Here is a 12,155-nt window from a genome sequence, read left to right as displayed (position 1 = left end):
GGGGGAGGAAGGTAAAGGAGATTGTGAGCGGCTCTGAGACTCTTCGGAGTGGAGAGCGGGATATAAATCCAATATCTTCATCTACCTCACAGGGTGTCTGTTGTGGAGGGAGGGGAAGGTAAAGGAGATTGTGAGCCGCTCTGAGACTCTTCGGAGTGGAGGGTGGGATATAAATCCAATATCTTCATCTACCTCACAGGGTGTCTGTTGTGGGGGAGGAAGGTAAAGGAGATTGTGAGATTGTGAGCAAGGGAAATAAGCAGAGGTGGTTGGCCATTGCCTTCCTCTGCAGAGTCTTCTTTGGTGGTCTCCCATCCAAGACTTATAGTGGCCCCAGCAAGGGAAATAAGCAGAGGTGGTTGGGCATTACCTTCCTCTGCAGTGTCTTCCTTGGTGGTCTCCCATCCAAGACTTATAGTGGCCCCAGCAAGGGAAATCAGCACAGGTGGTTGGCCATTGCCTTCCTCTGCAGAGTTTTCCTTGGTGGTCTCCCATCCAAGAACTGACCCTGTTTAGCTTTTGAGATCTGAGCGGCTACACTTCCTTCTCTCCCTCTAAACCGAGTTATTCATGTATAAATCCAGTGCAGTCAATGGAGTTAGAAGGGCATTGCTTTGCCCTGAGCTGAACAACCCAGGCTAGCCTGATCTCTCGAAAACTAAGCAGGGTCATCCCTGGCTATTATTGGAATGGGAGTCCTCCAAGGAATGCCAGGGTCGTGAGGTGGAGGCAGGCAATGGCAAACCACCTCTGAATGTCTCTTGCCTTGAAAACCCAGCGGGGTCACCCTAAGCCAGCTGCGACTTCCGGCGACAACAACAATTCTGCTTAGGATGGCCCTGCAGGAGACCAGGAGTCCAAGAAATCCTCACCTTAATAAAGAAAGCAGACGCCACATTTTTAAAAAGATTTACTCACCAAGGAAAAAGAGTGCTTTGCCTCTGCTTCTTCTGTGGAGGAGCTCTGGAGGAAATCGTAGACATACCATTTATAGCTGTCCTTGGCTAGCTCTAAGAGAGCCAGTTTGGCGTAGTGGTTAAGTGTGCGGACTCTTATCAGGGAGAAGGGGGTTTGATTCCCCACTCCCTGTTGTTAGCCGCCCACTCCTTGTTGTTAGCCGCCCTGAGCCTGCCTCGGCGGGGAGGGCGGGATACAAATAAAATTATCTATCTATCTATCTATCTATCTATCTATCTATCTATCTATCTATCTATCTATCTATCTATCTATCTATCTATCTATCTATCTATCTATCTCCTCCACTTGCAGCTGCTGGAATGGCCTTGGGTCAGCCATAGCTCTCTTATCTGGGAGAACCGAGTTGGATTCCCCATTCCTCCACCTGCAGCTGCTGGAATGGCCTTGGGTCAACCAGAGCGCTCTTATCTGGGAGAATCGGGTTTGATTCCCCACTCCTCCACTTGCACCTGCTGGAATGGTCTTGGGTCAGCTATAGCTCTCTTATCTGGGAGAATCGGGTTTGATTCCCCACTCCTCCACTTGCACCTGCTGGAATGGCCTTGGGTCAGCCCTAGCTCTCTTATCTGGGAGAACCGGGTTTGATTCCCCACTCCTCCACTTGCACCTGCTGGAATGGCCTTGGGTCAGCCTGAGCTCTCTTATCTGGGAGAACCAAGTTTGATTCCCCACTCCTCCACTTGCACCTGCCGGAATGGTCTTGGGTCAGCCAGAGCTCTCTTATCTGGGAGAACCAAGTTTGATTCCCCACTTCTTCACTTGCAGCTGCTGGAATGGCCTTGGGTCAGCCATAGCTCTCGTAGAGCTGTCCTTGAAAGGGCAGCTTCTGGGAGAGCTCTCTCAGCCCCACCCACCTCCCAGGGTGTCTGTTGTGGCGGAAGGAGATAAAGGAAATTGTAAGGCGCTCCGAGACTCTGATTCAAAGAGTAGGGCAGGGTATAAATCTACTGTCATCTTCTTCTTCTTCTCCTTCTCTGGTGTTTTTGCAGTTAGTGTAGTGATTAATAGCGGCAGACTCTAATCTGGGAAAACAGGGTTTGAGTCCCCTCTCTTCTATATGCAGCTAACTGGATGATCTTGGGCCAGTCGTGAATTCTCTCAGGGCTGTTCTCTCAAGAGCAGTCCTCTGTGAACTCTCTCAGCCCCACCTACCTCACAGGATGTCTGTGGTGGACAGAGGAAAGGGAAGAGGTTGGAAGCTGCTCTGAGACTCTGAGTGAAGGGCTGGGTATAAATCCCACCTCCTCCTCCTTCTTCCATACCCACAACATCCCAAGAGAACCCAATCTGTTAAACAATCTATTTGATTTCCTGTGTGGCACTGAGAGGAACACGACGCTGGTCAGTATGCCACCAGCTGGCATCTGACTGGTAATACCCAGTTTGGGACTAGAGTACTTAATCAACAATTTACTCTCATGTAAGCTTGCCCCCAAGTGATACTCCTCTACCAAGGCCTATTTCTGAGGTGAGAGGCCATCAGAGTCGTGGCCTTTTCAACAGTGGCACCTCAACTGTCAAGCTTCCACTTTTCCCACCCCCACTTACATGACATGATCTACCTAAGAAGAGGACTGCAGATTTATACCCTGCTCTCCTCTCTGAATGAGAGACTCAGAGCGGCTTACAATCTCCTATATCTTCTCCCCTCACAACAGACACCCTGTGAGGTGGGTGGGGCTGGAGAGGGCTCTCACAGCAGCTGCCCTTTCAAGGACAACCTCTGCCAGAGTTATGGCTGACCCAAGGCCATCCCAGCAGGTGCAAGTGGAGGAGTGGGGAATCAAACCCAGTTCTCCCAGATAAGAGTCTGCACACTTAACCACTACGCCAAATTGGCACCAGGTTAAACTGTGTATGCTAACCTAGAGTTTTGGTTGGGTTTTGTTGGCTATTTATTGAAAACATTTTTCAGCTGCCTTTCTACTTTATAGGAGCTTTAGGTGGCTAGCAACACAAGTAATCATAAATGCAATGAAACACAACACTAATCAAATACTGCCATGAATATGAAAAGGGAGGAAGTTACCTCTGTTTCCATTCTAGTTTCTGAAGATTCATAAGAACCTAACATAAGAACATAAGAGAAACCATGTTGGATCAGGCCAATGGCCCATCCAGTCCAGCACTCTGTGTCACATAAGAACATAAGAGAAGCCATGTTGGATGAGGCCAATGGCCCATCAGTCCGACACTCTGTATCACACAGTGGCCAATACACACACACACACACAGTGGCTAATAGCCAATGATGGACCTCTGTTCCATATTTTTATCCAATTCAGCTTTCGGCTTCCCAGCTGCTGCCTCTTGTGTACGTTTGTCGACAGTTTGAACTTTCTGGAGGGATCGCTTTGAAAATCCCATGAAGTTCCTTACCTAGACACGAAAAGTGCGATCTCTCAGACTCTTTGATGGACAGGTCTGGCGGCCGGGCCGCAGCATTTCTGTCAGTGAGAATGAATCGGCGAGCCGAGAGACGCTCTTTGCGCATCAAGGTGAGCTATGTGCCCAGTGACATTTGAGCCCAAAGTGTGACTGTGGAATGATAATTAGAATGTCGGCTTTGTTTCCAATAAGGGTGCCTCGGAGTGGCATTTCAAATCAAAGGCAGTTTCGGGGTGGCAATGGAAAAACGCCAGAGGTGGAAGACCTAAGCTAGATCCTGAATTTGTAAGGGAGGCAAATTTGCATTTGCTCAAAATGTTTTCTTTTTTTTTATTTCCAATGAATACATAAAGAAACAACGCCCCCCATCACATCAATACATAAAGCAAAAAAAAAAAAAGAACCAGCATATCAACACATAATACAAACAACGATAAACAAAACAATTAACAATAAACTGGAGAGTGAGAGCTTAAGTCTGCTTTTAACAATATACTTCATCATTCACATTTACAATTCTCCTTTAACCTAACCCCATTTTCTTATTTCTACTTTCCCTCCTCCCTCACCTATCCATCTATTTTCAACCAGTCATATGAAGGTTGCCATACTTCTTTATAGTCCTGTATATTTCTCTCATTCAATTTTACTGAAAGGAGGTCCATTTCCGCTATTTCGAGCAGCTTTTGAACATATTCTTCTTTCTTTGGTGTCTGTGATGTCTTCCAGTAGCTTGCATTTGGGGTGTCAAGGTTTTCCTGCAAAAGGTGGTATACCGGTCTTCACTCCCCCCCCCCCAAAAAAAAAATTGTTTGAAATACTCATGTCCTGCTTTTTCCAAACTGATATCCAAAAGCAATTCACTTTGGGCATATTGTAGAATCAACTCACCTAACAAAACAATCTAGGAAGTAAAATGAGGCAGTGGCTAAATTATAAAGCACAGTAACAAAAGCATATCTGCTTGCAGAGTTGGGGAAAATAAACCAGTCCCCCAGACACCGAGTGACAGGTTTATCAGCCCCCAGGAGGGATATGCAATATAGAGAACCACAGAAAGCCCAGTAGAAAACCGAAACAGGCCATGGCCAAATTACTAAGAAATATACTTATTCAGATTTCATTACCAATTCCACAACAATTCATTTAAACACAATTATAAATCCTTTTCAATGCAATTGATTCCAAAGCAATACAGTATAATAATGTAGTTCAATGAAGTGCTTGTGCAATGTCTCTGTTATTTCTTCAATGAATAATGCCAGATATGGAATCTTGAATCGGATGCCTCAGACCATCTCGAGGCATCCAATTCAAGGTTCTGTATCTGGCACTATTCATTGAAGAAGTAACAGAGACATTGCACAAGCAGTTTATTGAAATGGATTACTGCACCATAGAGGTCCAAGAAGCAGCAGCAAAATGGCCAGCAATTCACAAAGACGTTATTACACCATATTGCACTGGAATCAATTGCATTGAAAAGGCTTTATAATTGTCTTTGGGTGACTTGTTGTAGAATTGGTAATGAAATAAGAATAAGTATATTATTTCTTAGTAATTTGGCCACTGTCTATTTGCTGACCTCCAGAAGGGAACTGGAATTACAACAAGCCTCCACAGTACAGAGATCAAATCCCCTGAAGGAGCTTCAGAGGGAGAAATCTCTGGTATCATATTCTTGCTGAGCAACTCCCTCCCAAAATTCACTGTCCCCAGGTTCCGCCCACAAATCTCTGGAGTTGGCAGCCCTAACGGAATTGCACTCTCTATACAGTTTACAGCATACAACTATTGTCAAGAGTCACTCCATCTTGTTCCTCTTGCCATGAGTATTCAATTGTACAATGCTATGCTGCACTTGCTATGCCTTTGATATAACTGTAACTTGTTGCTTATTTGGAGGGAGGATGGCATGTCTGGGAATTGGTTAGTTGCTAGGTAGCCAAGGTCAAATTGCTGGAGGAGATGCGAACCATGAATTGATAGTGGGCTCCTGTGGTGATGAGAGCTTAACAAAAACCCCACGCAAAAACCCTGTTTTTGCTTGGTGCGCTTTGGCTTGAATTATAAAAGTCAGGGCAAAGGTTTATAAGTTGGGGGAACTGACAGAGAGGTCAGTTCCGACAACGTGTGTGTATGCCCATGAAGCTGGAATAAAGATCTTGAACTTCAACTGTCTTTTCCTTGACTCTGGGTCTGACAACTATTGCAAGGGGCATTAACTATCTGTAGGCTTTCTAGTAATGGCCAAAAGCAGGGCTGCCAACTTCCAGATGGTACATGGAGATCTCCTAGAATTAAAACTGTTCTTCAGATAAAAGAGGTGAGTTCCGTGGGAGAAAATGGCTGCTTTGGAGTAGGGTTGCCAGGTCCAATTCAAGAACTATCTGGGGATTTAAAGGGTGGAGCCAGGAGACATTGGGGGTGGAGCCAGGAGCAAGGTTGTGGCAAACACAATTGAACTCCAAAGGGAGTTCTGACCATCACATTTAAAGGGACCTCACACCTTCCCTCCATTGGAAATAATGAATGATAGGGGCCCATAGAATTGGACCCCCTGGTCCAATATTTTTTGAAACTTGGGCGGTGCTTAGAGAAGAGGCACCAGATACTATGCTGAAAATTTGGTGCATCTACCTCAAAAACCAGCCTCCCCAGAGCCCCAGAAACCCACAGAATGATTGTTCATTAAAAACTATGGGAACCAGTCTCCATAGGGAATAATGAAGTGCCCAGCAGACATTTGCCTCCCTCCCCCCACTTTCTGATGACTCTGGAGTGGGGGGAGGACCTCCAAACCATGGGATCTCCTGCTCCCAATTGGAGACTGGCAACCCAACTTTGGAGGGGGGACTCTGTGGCATTATATATCAATGAGGCCCTTCCCACTAACCCAGATTTCCCAAGGCTTCACCCTTGGGTTCCCAGCTCCCCACCCCAGCTCACTGGCAAGGGATGGATGGTAGGGTTGGTAGATCCAAGTTGGGAAAACTCCTGGAGATTCTGGTATAGGGCCTGAGGAGGACAAAGACTTCAGTGGAAGAAGAAGAAGAAGGTATTGGATTTATATCCCGCCCTCCAGTCTGAAGAGTCTCAGAGCGGCTCACAATCTCCTTTACCTTCCTCCCCCACAACAGACACCCTGTGAGGTGGGTGCGGCTGGAGAGGGCTCTCACAGCAGCTGTCCCTTCAAGGACAACCTCTGCCAGAGCTATGGCTGACCCAAGGCCATTCCAGCAGCTGCAAGCGAAGGAGTGGGGAATCAAACCCGGTTCTCCCAGATAAGAGTCCGCACACTTAACCACTACACCAAACTGGCGTACAGTGCTATAGCATTCATCCCCCAAAGCACCCATTTTTCTCTAGGGGAACTGACCTCTGTAGTCTGGAGATGAGCTCTAATTCTGGGGGATCCTCAGGTCCCACCTGGAGGCTGGCATCTCTAGCCGATGGTGTCCCGCTGAATATATATGCAGTGCTGGTTCGCCTTGACTCAACTTATTTTCTTCAGTTTAAGCAAGTAAAAATGAGCGCTGCTTAATTCTTTATGGTAAAACACCCAGATTCATAATCTTCAATTAAGACTGGGTTTCCCCCCCCCCCCTTTAAAGAAGCCTATTCTGCTGAACAGCCATCTGCAGTGACGACATTCAGCATCTGTACTTAAAAGTAGCCACCTGTTACTGCTGGGTGATCTTCCTGATGAATCTCTCAAAAGATTCAAGACATTCGAGCAGCTTTTGCTTTGCCGTTCTCCTTCGAGGGCAGATTAAACAGTACCTTGAAGAGGAGTCTGAAGATCTTGGATTAGAGCATATGCTTTGTGTGGTCTCAGGCAGTTTGCTACAATTCTCTTTGGGATTTAGCAGCAGGCTTGGCCTCCAAATCTGGATAAGTGGTTTTCTTTACACAGTCTTCCTAAGGTCTTGTAGAACACATCTTGGGTGAATAAATATTCTAATGAGGAGGAGGCGGAGAAGAGGAGGAGGAGGAGGAGGAGGAGGAGGAGGAGGAAGAAGAAGAAGAAGAAGAAGAAGAAGAAGAAGAAGAAGAAGAAGAAGAAGAAGAAGAAGAAGAAATTGGATTTATACCCCAGCCTTCACTCTGGGGAGAGCCAGTTTGGTGTAGTGGTTAAGTGCGTGGACTCTTATCTGGGAGAACCGGGTTTGATTCCTCACTCCTCCACTTGCACCTGCTGGCATGGCCTTGGGTCAGCCATAGCTCTGGCAGAGGTTGTCCTTGAAAGGGCAGCTTCTGTGAGAGCCCTCTCCAGCCCCACCCACCTCACAGGGTGTCTGTTGTGGAGGAGGAAGGGAAAGGAGATTGTGAGCCGCTCGGAGACTCTTCGGAGTGGAGGGCGGGATATAAATCCAATATCTTCTTCATCTTCTTCTGATTGAAGAGCCCCGTGGCACAGAGTGTTAAAGCTGCAGTACTGCAGTCCTAAGCTCTGCTCACGACCTGAGTTGGCTCTCCGGTGGAAGATGGGTTTTCAGGTAGCTGGCTCGAGGTTGACTCAGCCTTCCATCTATTTGAGGTTGGTAAAATGAATACCCAGCTTGCTGGGGGGAAAGCGTAGATGACTGGGGAAGGCAATGGCAAACCGCATCTGCCGTGAAAACGTTGTGAAAGCAATGTCACCCCAGAGTCTGGTGCTTGCACAGGGGACCTTTCCTTTCCTTCACTCTGAATCTCAGCGTGCCTTACAGTCTCCTTTTACCTTCCTCCCCTACAACAGACACCCTGTAAAGTAGGTGGGGCTGGGAGAGCTCTCCCAGAAGCTGCCCTTTCAAGAACAACTCTTGCGAGAGCTATGGCTGACCCAAGGCCATTCCAGCAGCTGCAAGTGGAGGAGAAGAAAGTCAAACCCGGTTCTCCCAGATAAGAATCCGTGCACTTAACCGCTACATCAAACTGGTGTAGAAGGAGGAGGAGGAGGAGGAGGTGGAGGTGGTTGGATTATACCTTTGCTGCCAATGCAGCAGCAGCAGATGATATTGGATTTATATCCCGCCCTCCCCTCTGAAGAGTCTCAGAGCGGCTCACAATCTCCTTTACCTTCCTCCCCCACAACAGACACCCTGTGAGGTGGGTGGGGCTGGAGAGGGCTCTCACAGCAGCTGCCCTTTCAAGGACAACCTCTGCCAGAGCTATGGCTGACCCAAGGCCATGCTAGCAGGTGCAAGTGGAGGAGTGGGGAATCAAACCCGGTTCTCCCAGATAAGAGTCTGCACACTTAACCACTACACCAAACTGGCTCATCCCAGCAGTTGGCTGAGAGATCACCAACGAAACTCACAGTTGCTGGGCAGAGGTGGACAATGGCAAATCACCTTTGCTGTCAAGTCACAGCTGACTCTTGGGAACCCCAAACATGAGGCATTCCGGGGTAGCCTTGAGCAGAGGTGGTTCACCATTGACTTCCTCTACATAGCAACCTCAGGCTTCCTTGGAGGTAGGGCTGCCAACTCCAGGTTGGGAACTACTTGGAGATTTGGGTGTGTGTGTGTGTGGAGCCTGAGGAGTGTGGGATTGACGGGGGGGGGGGGGGAGGGACTTCCCTTGGAAACAATGCCATATGGTCCATCCTCCAAAGCGGCCATTTTCTCCAGGTGGCCTGTTTGGGTTGCTAGTGTTAAACCCGTTGCCAAAGGGCTTCATTGTTCCCATAATGCAAATTATGACTCAGCTGATCGTAGATACGCCTATACCGTCTCGGTTTTTTTCCTTTAATAGCCTATGAGCGCCCAGTAGGATGGGGAAAAAAACAAAGAAGGTTATGATTCCTGTCTTATCGACAGCGGAAAGGTTACTCATTGCTTCCAAATGGAAAGCCAAGGAAGCCCCGACTCTAGAACTATGGTTTGATAAACTCTGGACACGATTTGTGATGGGAAAGATTGCTGCTGTCTAAACCCTCACTCCTGTGATGAGACGAACAGCACCTTTGTAGGTACCTGAGAGTCAGTTTGGTGTAGTGGTTAAGTGTGCGGACTCTTATCTGGGAGAACCGGGTTTGATTCCCCACTGCTCCACTTGCACCTGCTGGAAAGGCCTTGGGTCAGCCATAGCTCTCTTATCTGGGAGAACCGGGTTTGATTCCCCACTCCTCCACTTGCACCTGCTGGAAAGGCCTTGGGTCAGCCATAGCTCTCTTATCTGGGAGAACCGGGTTTGATTCCCCACTCCTCCACTTGCAGCTGCTAGAATGGCCTTGGGTCAACCATAGCTCTCTTCTCTGGGAGAACCGGGTTTGATTCCCCTCTCCTCCACTTGCACCTGCTGGAAAGGCCTTGGGTCAGCCATAGCTCTCTTATCTGGGAGAACCGGGTTTGATTCCCCACTCCTCCACTTGCACCTGCTGGAAAGGCCTTGGGTTAGCCATAGCTCTCTTATCTGGGAGAACCGGGTTTGATTCCCCACTCCTTCACTTGCAGCTGCTGGAATGGCCTTGGGTCAGCCATAGCTCTCTTATCTGGGAGAACCGGGTTTGATTCCCCACTCCTTCACTTGCAGCTGCTGGAATGGCCTTGGGTCAGCCATAGCTCTCTTATCTGGGAGAACCGGGTTTGATTCCCCACTCCTTCACTTGCAGCTGCTGGAATGGCCTTGGGTCAGCCATAGCTCTCTTATCTGGGAGAACCGGGTTTGATTCCCCACTCCTCCACTTGCACCTGCTGGAAAGGCCTTGGGTTAGCCATAGCTCTCTTATCTGGGAGAACTGGGTTTGATTCCCCACTCCTTCACTTGCAGCTGCTGGAATGGCCTTGGGTCAGCCATAGCTCTCTTATCTGGGAGAACCGGGTTTGATTCCCCACTCCTTCACTTGCAGCTGCTGGAATGGCCTTGGGTCAGCCATAGCTCTCTTATCTGGGAGAACCGGGTTTGATTCCCCACTCCTTCACTTGCAGCTGCTGGAATGGCCTTGGGTCAGCCATAGCTCTCTTATCTGGGAGAACCGGGTTTGATTCCCCACTCCTCCACTTGCACCTGCTGGAAAGGCCTTGGGTTAGCCATAGCTCTCTTATCTGGGAGAACCGGGTTTGATTCCCCACTCCTTCACTTGCAGCTGCTGGAATGGCCTTGGGTCAGCCATAGCTCTCTTATCTGGGAGAATCGGGTTTGATTCCCCACTCCTTCACTTGCAGCTGCTGGAATGGCCTTGGGTCAGCCATAGCTCTCTTATCTGGGAGAACCGGGTTTGATTCCCCACTCCTTCACTTGCAGCTGCTGGAATGGCCTTGGGTCAGCCATAGCTCTCTTATCTGGGAGAACCGGGTTTGATTCCCCACTCCTCCACTTGCACCTGCTGGAAAGGCCTTGGGTTAGCCATAGCTCTCTTATCTGGGAGAACCGGGTTTGATTCCACACTCCTCCACTTGCACCTGCTGGAAAGGCCTTGGGTTAGCCATAGCTCTCTTATCTGGGAGAACTGGGTTTGATTCCCCACTCCTTCACTTGCAGCTGCTGGAATGGCCTTGGGTCAGCCATAGCTCTCTTATCTGGGAGAACCGGGTTTGATTCCCCACTCCTTCACTTGCAGCTGCTGGAATGGCCTTGGGTCAGCCATAGCTCTCTTATCTGGGAGAACCGGGTTTGATTCCCCACTCCTTCACTTGCAGCTGCTGGAATGGCCTTGGGTCAGCCATAGCTCTCTTATCTGGAAGAACCGGGTTTGATTCCCCACTCCTCCACTTGCACCTGCTGGAAAGGCCTTGGGTTAGCCATAGCTCTCTTATCTGGGAGAACCGGGTTTGATTCCCCACTCCTCCACTTGCACCTGCTGGAAAGGCCTTGGGTTAGCCATAGCTCTCTTATCTGGGAGAACTGGGTTTGATTCCCCACTCCTTCACTTGCAGCTGCTGGAATGGCCTTGGGTCAGCCATAGCTCTCTTATCTGGGAGAACCGGGTTTGATTCCCCACTCCTTCACTTGCAGCTGCTGGAATGGCCTTGGGTCAGCCATAGCTCTCTTATCTGGGAGAACCGGGTTTGATTCCCCACTCCTTCACTTGCAGCTGCTGGAATGGCCTTGGGTCAGCCATAGCTCTCTTATCTGGGAGAACCGGGTTTGATTCCCCACTCCTCCACTTGCACCTGCTGGAATGGCCTTGGGTCAACCATAGCTCTCTTATCTGGGGGAACCGGGTTTGATTCCCCACTCCTCCACTTGCACCTGCTGGAAAGGCCTTGGGTTAGCCATAGCTCTCTTATCTGGGAGAACTGGGTTTGATTCCCCACTCCTTCACTTGCAGCTGCTGGAATGGCCTTGGGTCAGCCATAGCTCTCTTATCTGGGAGAACCGGGTTTGATTCCCCACTCCTTCACTTGCAGCTGCTGGAATGGCCTTGGGTCAACCATAGCTCTCTTATCTGGGAGAACCGGGTTTGATTCCCCACTCCTTCACTTGCAGCTGCTGGAATGGCCTTGGGTCAACCATAGCTCTCTTATCTGGGAGAACTGGGTTTGATTCCCCACTCCTCCACTTGCACCTGCTGGAAAGGCCTTGGGTTAGCCATAGCTCTCTTATCTGGGAGAACCGGGTTTGATTCCCCACTCCTTCACTTGCAGCTGCTGGAATGGCCTTGGGTCAGCCATAGCTCTGTTATCTGGGAGAACTGAGTTTGATTCCCCACTCCTCCACTTGCAGCTGCTGGAATGGCCTTGAGTCAGCCATAGCTCTGGCAGAGGTTGTCCTTGAAAGGGAAGCTACTGTGAGAGCCCTCTCAGCCCCACCTACCACCGGGTGTCTGTTGTGGGGGGAGAAGTTAAAGGAGATTGTAAGCC

Source organism: Heteronotia binoei, chromosome 9 (assembly GCF_032191835.1).
Source record: "Heteronotia binoei isolate CCM8104 ecotype False Entrance Well chromosome 9, APGP_CSIRO_Hbin_v1, whole genome shotgun sequence".
NCBI lineage: Eukaryota > Metazoa > Chordata > Lepidosauria > Squamata > Gekkonidae > Heteronotia > Heteronotia binoei.
The sequence above is the reverse complement of the archived record's forward strand: the minus strand, read 5'-3'. Positions refer to the sequence as shown.